Below are 13,901 nucleotides of genomic sequence, written 5' to 3' on the forward strand. Positions count from 1 at the left end.
CCCTCATCCCACTTGTGCTCACTCTCTCTCAAATAAATAAATATTACCAAAAAAAAAAAAGACCTATAAATTATATAGGTTATATAACAGAATGAATTAAGAAAGAAGTATACTTGACATTCTTCTTTCAACTACTCAGCCAAATGTAGTGTGAGATGCCAGAGCTTAGAGTCATATGGTGTAGATTCATGATCAGTTAATATTTATTGCATGCCTACCAAATATGTGGTATTATTATGAATTATTTTTCTCCAGGTTGTAATTCCTAAAGATGACACTTAAGAATTTAATAAACAATTACAAAAAAGAAACTAAATAATATTCACTCAAAAAATCTTAATTAGTGATGAGTCTTGAGAAAACCTTTTGCCAGAAAAATTTCAATTAATTTAGAATTGAAATCCCTTATACTTTTTCAAAAATTGCCAATGTTTTTAAATCAATTTATACATCTCTATTTTTTCAAGTACAAATAAAAGATTTAGTTTTGAAAATAGGCTTCTATTATGCCAAAACTTCCTCTATTAGGGTCTTTGTGTCTCTCTCTGTCTCTCTTTACACATACATACATCTACTTACAATGAATTAGTCCCTGTCTTTAACAAGGTTAGACGCTCCTGGCTTCAAATTTGTCAGTTTTGGAGCAATCATTCGGATCCATTCTTCCAACAGATAGTCAGTTTTCGTTACCAGAAAAACAGTGTATTTCTATCATAATCTAAAAAAATTCATAAATTGTGAAGATGAATTGGAATTTGCTATTAGATATTCATATTAATTAGACAGAAAGCTTTTTCTTAGCAAGAACTTAGCCATGTATATGGAAGTTGAGTACAGTAATTTGAAGAGGTCCCAGCTCTTCAAAATGAATTAAATGAAACTTAAAAACAGAGAGAAAACAACAATTTACCTGATTGAAAATTCTTGTGCTTTTTTCTTACATAGAAGAAAATAGGTTTTTCTGTGTTTATTAAAGTAAAACAAAAATGCTTTTTTTGTATCAGGCTCTAAGTTACACCAAATTTTGAGACACTATTTTTTAAAATACATAAATACACAGAAAAATGCTGTATCAATATACATATGAATATTATGTGCAATACAATTATTATTAAAAATGTTGGTATGCATATTGATATAATCAGGTCAACATGATGAGAAAAATTCCTACTTCTTTAAAATGTCAGAGTTGTTTTTCAACCTTTTCTTACCAGCCTATAGAGCAAGACATTATTCAGTATATTTGCAGCAGATTTATATGTTGCTGATAAACATATGGAATACATACAACAAATGACTGTCTAACTATCTAGAAAATTTAGGCTCAAAGTGCCTTGCTTGGAGGAACATTCTGGAAACAGTGTCACCTTCTTAGCTCTCAGTTCTTGGCATCTGTCTCCCCTAAGCTAACCAAGGACCTGTCCTCAACGGCTCTGGATAATCAGGAGCCATTGGAGTCTTTCAGAGAACACCAGGAAAGAAAAAAATGAAGCCAGTTCTTCTCTCAGTGACCTTTTGAGAGCCTGGGGTCCACTGATGGGAGTGGGAAGGTAGGAGCACAAGGGTAAATCCTGGGAGAAACTACAGCTGTGAGTCGCAGGAATTTAAGACAGAGGCCAATATTGGCCATTCCCAAGTATGTCAGGATTTCCAAGAAGACCGTATGGATATACAAGGGAAATCCAAAGCTGAAGTCATAATAATTATGATATTAATGAAATTATCAAGATAGCTATATAGTTCCTACTCTAGAATCTCTTAAATAGTGTTGTAATCTTGTCTTAGTTTTTTTTGTGTTTTATTTAATCTTGACACTTAGCCAGGTTAGGGTCTGCCCTTTCATATTAGTGTTCATCTTCATAATTGAGTTTAGAGTTTTAAAAATGTTATGAGAGTTAAAGGACACTGAAAGTGGTGCAGAGCAATATCAGGCAAACAATCTCACAAAACACCACACTTTGGAGACGTCAAGGCATTTGTCTGATGTCTTATTTTCTGAGCCAAAAAATGAAGGTAATGTGATAGGCAATTCAATGGCTTAGTTTTGCTTGTTCATTTTTAACCTTCATGTTTATCCTCTGTGAATTTAGGGAGGTTGAGTCTCATTATCTCCTTGAGATGTGAAGTTCTGCAAACCTATCTCCTCACATTATCTCTAATTTTCATTTACTCATATAGTTTCTGATGTTAGACATGATTGTTTGCTATGGCTTGATAAAAAGTTGATATTTTGCGTTGAATACAATTTTGACTCTAAGACATTTAATTTTTTTTATGTTTCAAATTGAACTCTGAAAATCACATAGGTCTCCAATTGAGTTTTTGTGTTAACATGGTGCCCCGCAAATGAAACATTTTGATCATGAATTTTCTTCATATGAAAAATTATACATATATTTGTTTCTTATCTAAAGATGTCTTATACCAAGAATATTATTATACTTTAACACTCTAACTGGATTCATTTTCTCTGTCATAAACTTTTATCTTTTAGTTCAAAGGCCTTTTCTTTTTCCTCTTAAATCATCTCTTGCTTTGTGAGCTGCCGTGGTGGTTAGGTTGGAAGAGCCATTCAGATACGAATGTGGTTAAAGCCCTTTTTTCTTTCTCTCCCTTTCCCACATGCACACAGCCACGTACAGCCACAAACAACACACACACCACTTACTGTGTACACACTCATATACCACACACACACCACACATCACGTACACATGGACTTAGAAACACTGTTAATCTGTAGCAATCCTGGGGAATTCTAGGTAGAAGAGTCTTTGGACTTCCCAAAGGAAAGTACATTCTTCATTAAAGAACATTAGTGCCAAGACGTTTTTGACTCCTAAAATGTGCACCACGGTCATATAGGAAGAAAAAAGATGCTCCTTTGCCAGAGCTCATTTAGCAAATTAGTACTATAATTATTATCAACCATCATATAATATCCAGCAACAATAGAGATATCATTTTTTTCTCTCATATTGTTAGAACAATGTGTAATTGCATATGGCTCTGTGAATTATTCTTTATGATCAATTTTGATCATCTCCAAACCACAAGTTAAATAATTCAAGATTATAAGCTCACATAATATGCTACAGTAAAAATTAATATATTACTAATTTTTAAATATTCCTGACACAGAGGCTGATGTAAATGAGCTATTTTTACTGTTCTGCCAACTGTCTGAAGACTCTGGCCAATGTTTGAAAGCTCTTTCAACTCAGAACTCCCTCAGATGTTCTTTTATGATAAGGAAAAAAGGAGAAAGCAGAACAGCTTTGTGTTCTTTGGTAATGAAGGAAGGTCAGAAACCACAGCATGTAGATTTTTGGAAACTAGTCAGAACTTTCTAGAGAGAAAAGATAAAGATTATTAGCAACATTGACCTTGGAATCCCATGTAACCATTCCTGAGGCTAAATTGAAACATTTGTAGAACAAATAACATGTTGACCCTCAAAATAACCTCATTGTGACTACGAACAATAATGGAACAGCTAGGTAGAGGTGACAAGAGATTCAGTTTTAAATTACAGAAGCAACATCCGACTCACACAGCAAACTCTAAACAGGGTTTCATCCATATTTTATCTTTTGTGTATACTATCTTTTTTGTATAGGAGGATTGTAAATACTATATTTTTATTGCAAAATTGCTATAGTAAACATATCAGTTACTATCTAAAGTGAGATACTTTCGAGAGTGACAGGGATAGGACTATACTGGAGCAATAGGAATAAACTGGGACTAACTGGGAGAAACAAGGACTCATGGTCACCCATAAGAACACACTTGTGGTAGAGAAAAGATTTTATTATCACAGGATATGCATTCATATATATCACACAGAACCTCACTAGTAGCTTCTAATTATTTGAGGCAATCTCAAAATAAACCAGTTCAACTGAGATTTGTTGCCAGGAGGAAAAATGAGTATTACTCAAATTTTAACCAAACACTTTAAGAATTTTGTTTAATAGACAATGAAAATACGGTTTAGTAAGTATCAGAAATGAAGTCTCATGTATGAATTGCAAATATGATATGAAACGTTGGTCTAAGAATAGGTCTATCAGTGAAATATTCCTAGGATGTGGTTTTTGCTTTAAGTACCAACAGAACATTATGGAAATTTCTATAAAATACATGGATCATCACACAAAAATTCCATTATGTTTCTATTTTGTGAAAGGATGTTTATAATTAACATCTCTCCCAAAGACTGAAGTAGTTACAACCAAAAATACTGAAAAATTCTTTAAGAAAAAATAAGTCTGGGTTGAAAATAGTTTTACAATATGCATAAACACAAAGGATTGGGCTAAATTTAGTAATTTCCCCAGTTACCCAAGTGAATTTTTAAAGCTGCTTTTACATAAAAATGTTATGTTTCACTAAAATGTAAAATTTCCCCAAAGGTAGCTTATTTGATCTGGGACAACTAGTTAATACACACATTTACTTTGAGTTTTAATTAAATTAATGGACTTAAAAAGCTGAACCAGTTGTAGGTAGTGGCACAATCTGGCGCTATTTGGATATTCCAAATCCAAAATCCATCTGTAGGTATCATGGATGTATGAGGAACACTGAAATCACATGGAGGTGTCCTACCGTGGTGGAACTAGTCCTGAGCAACTGCCAGTTCGTGGTCAAGCCTTTCTGGACTTCAGTTTTCCTAACGTATAGAAATGAAAACAATGGGTCTTTTCCAGCTCTGACACTGGACACTTGTGTCCTAGTGATTCACACCACCAAAACCATTTTGTTGTCATTTGGCCATTAATCTTTAGAAGATTATCCTCTTGGCATCGTAAGTATTTATGTATCAGAGAATGGCTTTCATTGAGATGTGTGATAAAATAATTATATTTGGGGCACCTGGGTGGTTCAGTCATTAAGCGTCTGCCTTAGGCTCACGTCACGATCCGGGGGTCCTGGGATGGAGCCCCACATTGGGCTTCCTGCTTGGTGGGAAGCCTGCTTCTCCTTCTCCCACTCCCCCTGCTTGTGTTCCTGCTCTTGCTCTCTCTCTCTCTGTCAAATAAATAAATAAAATCTTAAAAAAAAGAAAAGAAAAATTAACTGTAATTAAATGAGTAACGTAGGAAAGATTTTGGGTTGGATTTGGTTTTGGTTTGGACTAGGGACACAGGGGTTGGCCAAGCACATCAGTGTCTTCTGAGGCTCCCTGCTGCTCTCCTGGCTGTCAGTGATGCAGTCCTCCAGCCCCCAGGGAGTGGCTCTCCACACCATCCAGGCTTGGACTGTTCCAGGGAAATGTGGCTTCCTGCCCAAACTGGATGGGACACACCTTGGGGGAGGAGTGTGGGCGGGAGGAGGGGCAGGGAGGGGGAAGGTTATTTCCAAAGTTAATTCCTCAGCAATTAAAAGGGACTCATCTCTCTGGCCACACCTAAGGAAAGAAAACAAAAACAAAAACAAAACAAACAAACAAACAAAAAAACCCCAAAACCCCAACAAAACTTGACCTGTAAGGAGTGTGTCTTTCTAACAGTTTCCCTCTAAACGTCTTCATGTTGGCCATCAGTTGCACATAGTGGCATTCTCTAAGTACTGTGTTTCAGCTGCATTTTTATTTCACTTTTACATGAGAAAATAATCAAAGTTGGTTCATAAGGATTCAATTTCTGGAGAGATATGGAGGAAATTTCTGATTTTTTTTCCCTTAAGATAGCTGCCAGCTACAAGCAAGATTCCATATGTTGTGTGGTATTTAAAGAGAAACTGCTCTTGATTTTTTTCACACCTGAACTACCTTATTTCAGATGTTCCAGAGAAAGTCTACCTAAAAAGAAGTTGTAAAACAGATTATAAAATTATTTTGGCATCATTTACTGAAGAAAAAAATGAGTAGTATTTACTAACATTATCATACTATTGCATGTAAAAAAAAAGGAAGCTAGTAACTTTGCTAGTTATTAGAGTACCATTTAAAGCAACTGAGTAGGGGCGCCTAGGGGGCTCAGTTGATTAAGCACCAGGTTAAGCATCCAATTCTTCTTTTGGGCTCAGTCTGTGATGGTAGGGTCTGAGATGGAGCCCCTCCCCTCCAGGCTGGGCAAGGAGCCTGCTTAAGATTCTCTCTCCCCGGGGCTCCTGGATGGCTCGTTGGGTTAAAGTCACTGCCTTCGGCTCAGGTCATGATATCAGGGTCCTGGGATCAAGCCCTGCATCAGGCTCTCTGCTTAGCAGAGAGCCTGCTTCCCCCTCTCTCTCTGCCTGCCTCTCTGCCTACTTGTGATCTCTCTCTCTGTGTCAAATAAATAAAAAAAATCTTAAAAAAAAAAAAAAAAAGATTCTTTCTCCCCCACCCCACCCCTCCTAGCACTGTTTTTCTCTAAAAGAAAAAAATAAAGAAAAATAAAGCAATTGAGCGAACAAAAATTTTTATATCTTTTTGTCTGGCTTCTAGTGTCTTCCACACTGAATAATTACACCTGGCTATATGTTTTCTAAGACTCTGATTTTTCTCTGTAACATTTACAATTAGTCATTTACAATTTACAGTATATAGTCATTTATAACTATAAACATATGTAATCTTGATTTTGTGATGACAAACTTGAACATAATTCAAGCGATTTGGGTCTCTTGTGTTATCATGTCCATAATATTTTTAACATGCTCCTCTTATCCACAGTGTTGTCAAGAATGAGAACTATGTCAGCACTAAGTAAGTAACTATGGGCTGAGGCTGCCCTAGCAGGAGCATTTGTGGGTGCAAGGTCAGATGTGTAAAGCATTATTAAACCAGATTCCACAACTTCAGGATCTTAGTAATCATGGAATCTTTGGAGCCTTGAATGTAGTAAGTATTAATAAAATCTCTACTGTAACTTCAGGAAATGAGAAATTGCCCCAAGAATAGATACCCTCTTGGTATGAATGTAAATTTTATATACATCTCTCCATTTTAAGTAAGTGCTCTCTAATAATTCAATCCAGTAAAAAAAAAAAAAAAAAAGGAACATAGTTCAGACTATTTTCTGCTTTGTAATTCTTTTTTTTTTTTTTAGTTGTGACTATTTTTAAACACCAATTGTAACACTGGTTATGTGGGTTTTGCTATGGTATATATCTTGCATATCATAATCTAGACCTTTCTTTCCAGGAACCTTAAGAACAGTGGAAGGTACCCAGCAATGCAGGGGTGTCTGTGATTTGAATCAAACCATAGAATGTTGTTAACTGTTCTCTCAAGTACAAATAATGGAGTATCATTTCTACAGATGCCAAATAGAGTGAAGTTCTAAGAAGGATATAGCATATATCTCAAAGCATCTTATTTTTAAACCCAGAGAATGCCATGTAAAACCTTGGAAGTACTTATCCATGCAGAAAGCAGAAACATAAGTATACATTTTTCTTACCAACTGGAATTTAATCATTCAGGCACAACGTATTATGTTAAAAAATGAATAGTCCAAGAGATGTCTTAAGGTCTTATGGGCTCTTCCAATTTTTAAGTCTGAATTAAACATAAAAGTCACATCTTATGACGTGATGAATATAGTTCTGTACACAGAACTATTATAAAGCAATGCTGACACCTATAGAGAATGTATGCAAATATCCAAGTTCAATTGGTACATACTTTATTGATTGGTATTAGAACTTTAAATTCCACTTCTCTTGATCTGCAAAAAAAAAGAAGACAACTTAAGTTTGATGTGTTGCATTTAGAAAGGATATTTAATTTATAATAAAAAGCTCTTTTATTGTTCTTTCAATAAACTTTGCTGTTGCAACAGTACTATGTGAGAGGAAAATCAAAATGATTTGACTATTTAAATAGTCAAGGGTGGAACCAATCTTACCAGCTCATTAGGTAGATTCATCTGCTGATGTTAATTGATGACATGTGTGAAACATGCTGACAATAACAAACAAACATGTTTACTCTTTTACCTCCTATATTTGTGTAATATTTCTAGAAAGGAAGGAGAGCTATCTTGTTTCTGAGAGAGCTAAGATAGAGAGTTCCCGAATAACTTACTGGAGACCAGTATTTTCTCAGTTGGATGTTCAACTTTATGTTTTAGAAGAACTGTTCCCCCCAATTAAACCATGATGTGAACTTAGCCCAACTAATATTTTTTATGTAAGTAGAACTTACTAACCTCTTTAATGAGCATTAGCTAAAGGAAGGCAAAAGCCAAATGCTCTTTTAAACAAATATATGAGTGCTTAGCTGTCATGGGAAGAAATCTGGTTCCTATAAAGATGGACAGAGTCCACGGATACCAGCTAAGCTCAATAGCCTACAAGCTATTCTGACTGACAACATCCTGTTTATTTGCAATAAAAAATACCTAAGAATAACTTTAATAATGAAGCTCAGTAGCTTTAATTTCTTTTTGTTTTTTTTAGGTGGAACAGTGCATAAGGAGACAGAGAGATGAAGATTAAGAGAAAATCTTAAGCGGGCTCCATATGCAGTGCACAGCGGCTCCATCTCACAACCCTGAGATCATGACCTGAGCCAAAATCAAGAGTCAGACGCCTAACCAACTGAGCCACCCAGGTGTCCCATGAATTTTTTATTTGTTTTTAGCATCTCTGGTCATTCTGGTTAGAACTCTGTGTGTGTTGACTGTCCTTTTTCCTTTGTTGTCCCTTTCTGCTGGAAAACAAAAGTTAATCTTGCTTATTAAATTCTATGAATTACTCCTTCATAGTAATTTATTTCCTTAATGGAGTACTTAATACTCCATTCAATGAACCAACATTTCCACTGTCATGACTGTGGCAAGAACTGTGGCAATATATTCCTCCACACATTCCACTTTTGAATAATTCCTGGAAATAGTCACCAGATTAACCTTCCAAAACCTTCAACCCTCTATTTCTTTCTTTCTCAAAATCATGAATGGTTCCTCAATATATAACTCTTCTTCCCAAAATGTAACTCACATTCCAGACAATCTGTATCATTAGCTTTAGCAAACATTTGTGTTGTCATAAGATCAACCTTGGCTTATTTGTTCTCATGGGCTATAACCTCTTTCCCTCTTCTATAACCCCGAATCTTATTCATATTTTAAGAATCACATAAAATGTCTCATCCTATATGGTGTCTTCTTCCAAACCCCACAGACAGAATGTTTCATCACACAGAAATTTTCATGGTTCTCATTTTATCTTTTTTTTTTTTTTTTTTTTTAAAGAAATCTCTGTATCTAGCAGGGGCTCAGACTCTCAACCCTGAGATCAAGAGTCCCATGCTCTAGTAACTGTGCCAGGCAGACAAACCCTATGTTTATTTTTAGATTACACTTACCAGCCTATATTTTGCTTATTTGTTAAATGGTTTACTTCATCTCCTAATTTTAAGTTATGTGTAGCAAGTTGCAGACTTGTAAACATCCCCATTTTAGCAGATCTGTCTGACCAAAAACAAAACAAAATGTAACAACAACAAAAACATAACAAAAGGTAAAAAACATAACTACAAAGGTAGTTAAAACACAACTAGTGATAGTCTGGTAGTGATAGTCTGACTAATATAAATAAAGACATTAACACATACAAACTAAATTTCTTATGTTGCAGCAGAAAATACCTATTTCTTTCCCACGACTATGGGGCTTTAGCAAAGCTGGTTGTACTTTGGTCACAAAAAAAAAAATCTTAATACATTTCAAACAGCAAAAAATGTGTATCACCACCTTCTTTGGTAACAATGCTAGAAAAAAAAAGAAATGAAAATTAGTGTAAAGTTGATAAAAAGAAAAAAACTCATGTACCTTGAAATTTAAAAAAGTAAATCTTCTAAATAATTTGTGAGTGAATATAATAAAATTAGGATAAAACACATTCTAACAAGAATCATTACAAAGAGAAAACTAACCTTGTGAGATATTGCCTGAGCTTTTTACTAAAAAATACTTCATGTAGAAGATACAGTGACTTGGTTTGTTCAGTATTCATTTCAGCTTTCTATTAGGAGGCCTTTCTGAGTGACAGGAACTAGAAAGCTAAAATCTACTTTTACTTGATTTCCTTGCAACTAAATTTTTGGATGTGAAATTGGCTCTTCTAAAATATGCACTCTCACTAGTTCTATAACAGCCTTGTTCAAAAGAAATGTAACGTAAGCCACATATGAAATTTTAAATCTTCTAGTAACTCCATTACAAAAGGTAAAAAGAAAACGATGAAATTAATTTTTAAAAATGCATTTTATTTTATCCAACATATTCAATATATTATCATTACAACATGTAATCACTATTTAAATATTGGGATATTTTATATTCCATTTATCCCATTTAGTCTTTGGAATCTGGTGTATATTTTAAACTTAGAATACATTGGCATTTGGACTAACTACTTCAAAGTCTCAGTACCTACAGGTGGCTAGTGGCTACCATGTTGGGTAGCAGTACTCCAAAAGATGAATGGAAGATTTTTCCTGCTGTGGAGGCAGCTTCTCTTAGTAGGCACTGCAGTAGGCAAGTTGGGTTTTCTACAGCAATGTTTCAGTGTCGCATCAGAAGTAGATGTGGTAGTGACCATGACTTTGATTTCTGGATCAAAGTTAAGGGTATGTCTTCTTGAAGTCAACATTTCCAGCAAAGGCTTTTGATTCCTCCCTTTCTGATTGTAGCAAATGTGATATCTCTCTTGGCAGGCTGGTTTTACGGTCTTTTTTCTGGGGTCGTTCCTACTGGATTGGAATCAAGGCTGCTTCTTCAGGTCTTCTAACATCTCTCAGAGCATATAGTTCCACCGAATTTCTTTCTGTTTAAAATAGTTAGAATGTTTTTTGCTCCTACAAGTGAATTTCAGGTGTTACATGATATTGTCATAAATCTTTTCATGTTTAAAAGGATAAAAATACACCAAGGATTCAAAAATGTTTCTTTTTTTAAAGAACTTCAGTAAAATGAACACAAAATGAAGAAGTAACTAATAAGGAAAAAGATAAATTAACTAAAGAAAGAAAATATTTTTGACTAGCCTAATAAAATAAATGAAAGCAACATTGGAAATGTACACAATTGGAAATGACAAGAGCATGAGTTATTCAAAACAAAACTAAAAATTATAAAACACTATGTCTACATCAATGTTTGACACTGTCATGTTGAAAATCTTGACTGAACAAATGAAGTGGAGACTACAACTTTCTAAAAAAAAATGAAATTATCAAATTTGATTCAAGATAAAGTAAAAACTTCAATATCCATAAAAGAATCAAGCATCTCAGAAGATAGAATATCATCTTTCTACAAAGGAATTTCCAGTGATGGAAAAGTCACTCTCTCAACAATTTAAAAGGAGCAAAATCTTTCTCCAACTTATAGGCATTGTCAAGTTGAGCGCACCTTTCAATTCAGCTAACCAACAAAAGAGATGATATAGTTATGCAAGAAGAGAGACAGGTACCCAGCATGGAATTTATGAATTATAAATTGATGTTTACTCATTATTTTTATTTACTAAAGAAGTCACACAGAGCCTATTCTATCCAGCATTGTGTTTGTGAAAGGTTGAATAAGACAGAAAAAGAAAATATAGTATGATCTTCAAAAGATTTATAGTTATTTCTTTAGTCATCATTTTATGATGATGTACCCATTTTGAATTTCCATGGCAGCCAAATAATTGGCTCCCGGGTCACTATTTTCCCATAATAAAAGCATACTTTGCTTCAGGTAAGAAATCACGTCTTTTGCATTTGATTCCCTAGAGTATGTAACAGAATGATGGTTGAATTGAGTTGGAAATAAAATAAAATTGAATTGATTTCTCCAGTTGTTTTACTTTGTGTGTCAGTTTCTTTGGATAACAATAAAAAATGCCAATACCAAGAACAAATTCTACCATATAATCTTTATAAAGTTTCTATTGTACCATAAATTCTACCATATAATCTTTATAAACTCAATGCTTATTTCTATCTGAGTAATTAGAGAGCTTCTGAGTGATCAAGACTGTTTATGGTGTAAGATGACAGCCACGTGAAGATCAGGAGAGCAATCTGGATGTTGTTGGCCAGCCCCGTGCTGGTCCCCCCTCCCCCCTGCCCGTTATGTAGAAGAAAATGCCTTTATCCATATCCTTTTGTTTAAGGAGACAAAGCTAAGCAGTGCTGCTCCTAATGGTTGGCTGTCATGTACCTCAAGTGTTTTCTAAAGTGCTAACACTCACATACATTATAAACAACTTGTGACAACTAAAGATTCAGTCATCCAGCTCAGATCCTCAATTAGAAATGTAAAGAGAAAATTCAGGCTAAACCCAAAGAAAGTGACTCTAGCTAAGATTCTTAGTGGTTACCTGGCACTCAGGTGGATCTCCAAGGCAATAGAAGTTTCCATTATGCTAAAAATGAAGGAGTTGGACATCATCTGTGATCATTTCTGTTGCTATGCTTCTGATGATCCACGCTAACAAAGTATCATTAAAAGATTCTAATAGCTAATGTTTTAAAAATTAATACAAAATTTTGCCTGTAAGTCACATTACTCCGTGTATTTGTTTAGTTGAATTATATTGGTTGATTAATTGAAATTATATTTTCAAAATTACTAACGAAAAAAATTGAAACTAGCCCCTTATTGCCAAATACAATGGAGGAAAAAAAATCTTATAAATCCCTATTTTTTTATTAAAGTATTCTTTAGTTTAAAAACAAATTTAAAGATAATCATATTTGTACACCTGAAACTAAACATTGTGTGCCAATTATACTTCAGTTTAAAAAAACAATTTATAAGAATTTTAGGAAGCTAGATCTATAAAAATAGTTTTAGGGTTTTTTAGACTAAATCCCCTATCTAAAAGAAAGAGAGAAAGAAAAGGTGATCAGAAAAAAGAAGTTATAATATGGCCAAATTTAATACATTAATTGTGTGCCCTATTAATCAACTAAGAAAATATTTTGTCATTATATGTGTAGAGATGATCTAATGGAATATTTAGGACATGATGAGAATCACTCTTACACTCAAATCTCAGAAAAATTACATTTGCCATAATAACTATGTACATATACATATCTAATTTAGAGTTCCATAATCATAGTTCAATATTATACATATTATACATGTATGTGAGCATAAAATATTGCTGTGAATAAGCATTTATAGGCATATTTCTCAAGAAAATGACCCTGCAACAGAAGTTTTAAGAGACTGTCAAAAAAAGTTTGAGATTATCAATAACAAAGATGACTCCCTAATTAAGCGAAGTGAAAAAAGCCAATCTAAAAAGAGTTTATACTATATTGTTCCATTTCTAGAAAGCTCTAGAAAATGCAGGCAAGCGTGGTGGAAGAGCACAGAAAAGTGGGAAAAGAAAGGATTGTGAAGAACATGAGGGAACTTTGGGTGGTGATCTGTATATTTACTATCTTGATGGTAGTGATGGTTTCATGGGTGTGTGAGTATGTAAAAATATATCAAACTGTACATTTAAGATATGTGTACTTAATTTCCTCTCAATTACATCTCTTTTTTTTATATTAAAACATTATGCTACATTATTTTTTATTTTTTGTAAACATATAATGTATTTTTATCCCCAGGGGTACAGGTCTGTGAATCGCCAGGTTTACACACTTCACAGCACTCACCATAGCACATACCCTTCCCAATGTCCATAACCCCACCCCCCTTCTCCCAACCCCCCTCCCCCTAGCAACCCTCAGTTTGTTTTGTGAGATTAAGAGTCACTTATGGTTTGTCTCCCTCCCAATCCCATCGTGTTTCATTTATTCTTCTCCTACCCCTTAACCCCCCATGTTGCATCTCCACTTCTTCATATCAGGGAGATCATATGATAGTTGTCTTTCTCCGATTGACTTATTTCGCTAAGCATGATATCCTCTAGTTCCATCCATGTCATCACAAATGGCAAGATTTCATTTC

The sequence above is a fragment of the Lontra canadensis genome, unplaced genomic scaffold (genome assembly GCF_010015895.1).
Source record: "Lontra canadensis isolate GAN:19392208 unplaced genomic scaffold, GSC_riverotter_1.0 scaffold410, whole genome shotgun sequence".
NCBI classification, from domain to species: domain Eukaryota; kingdom Metazoa; phylum Chordata; class Mammalia; order Carnivora; family Mustelidae; genus Lontra; species Lontra canadensis.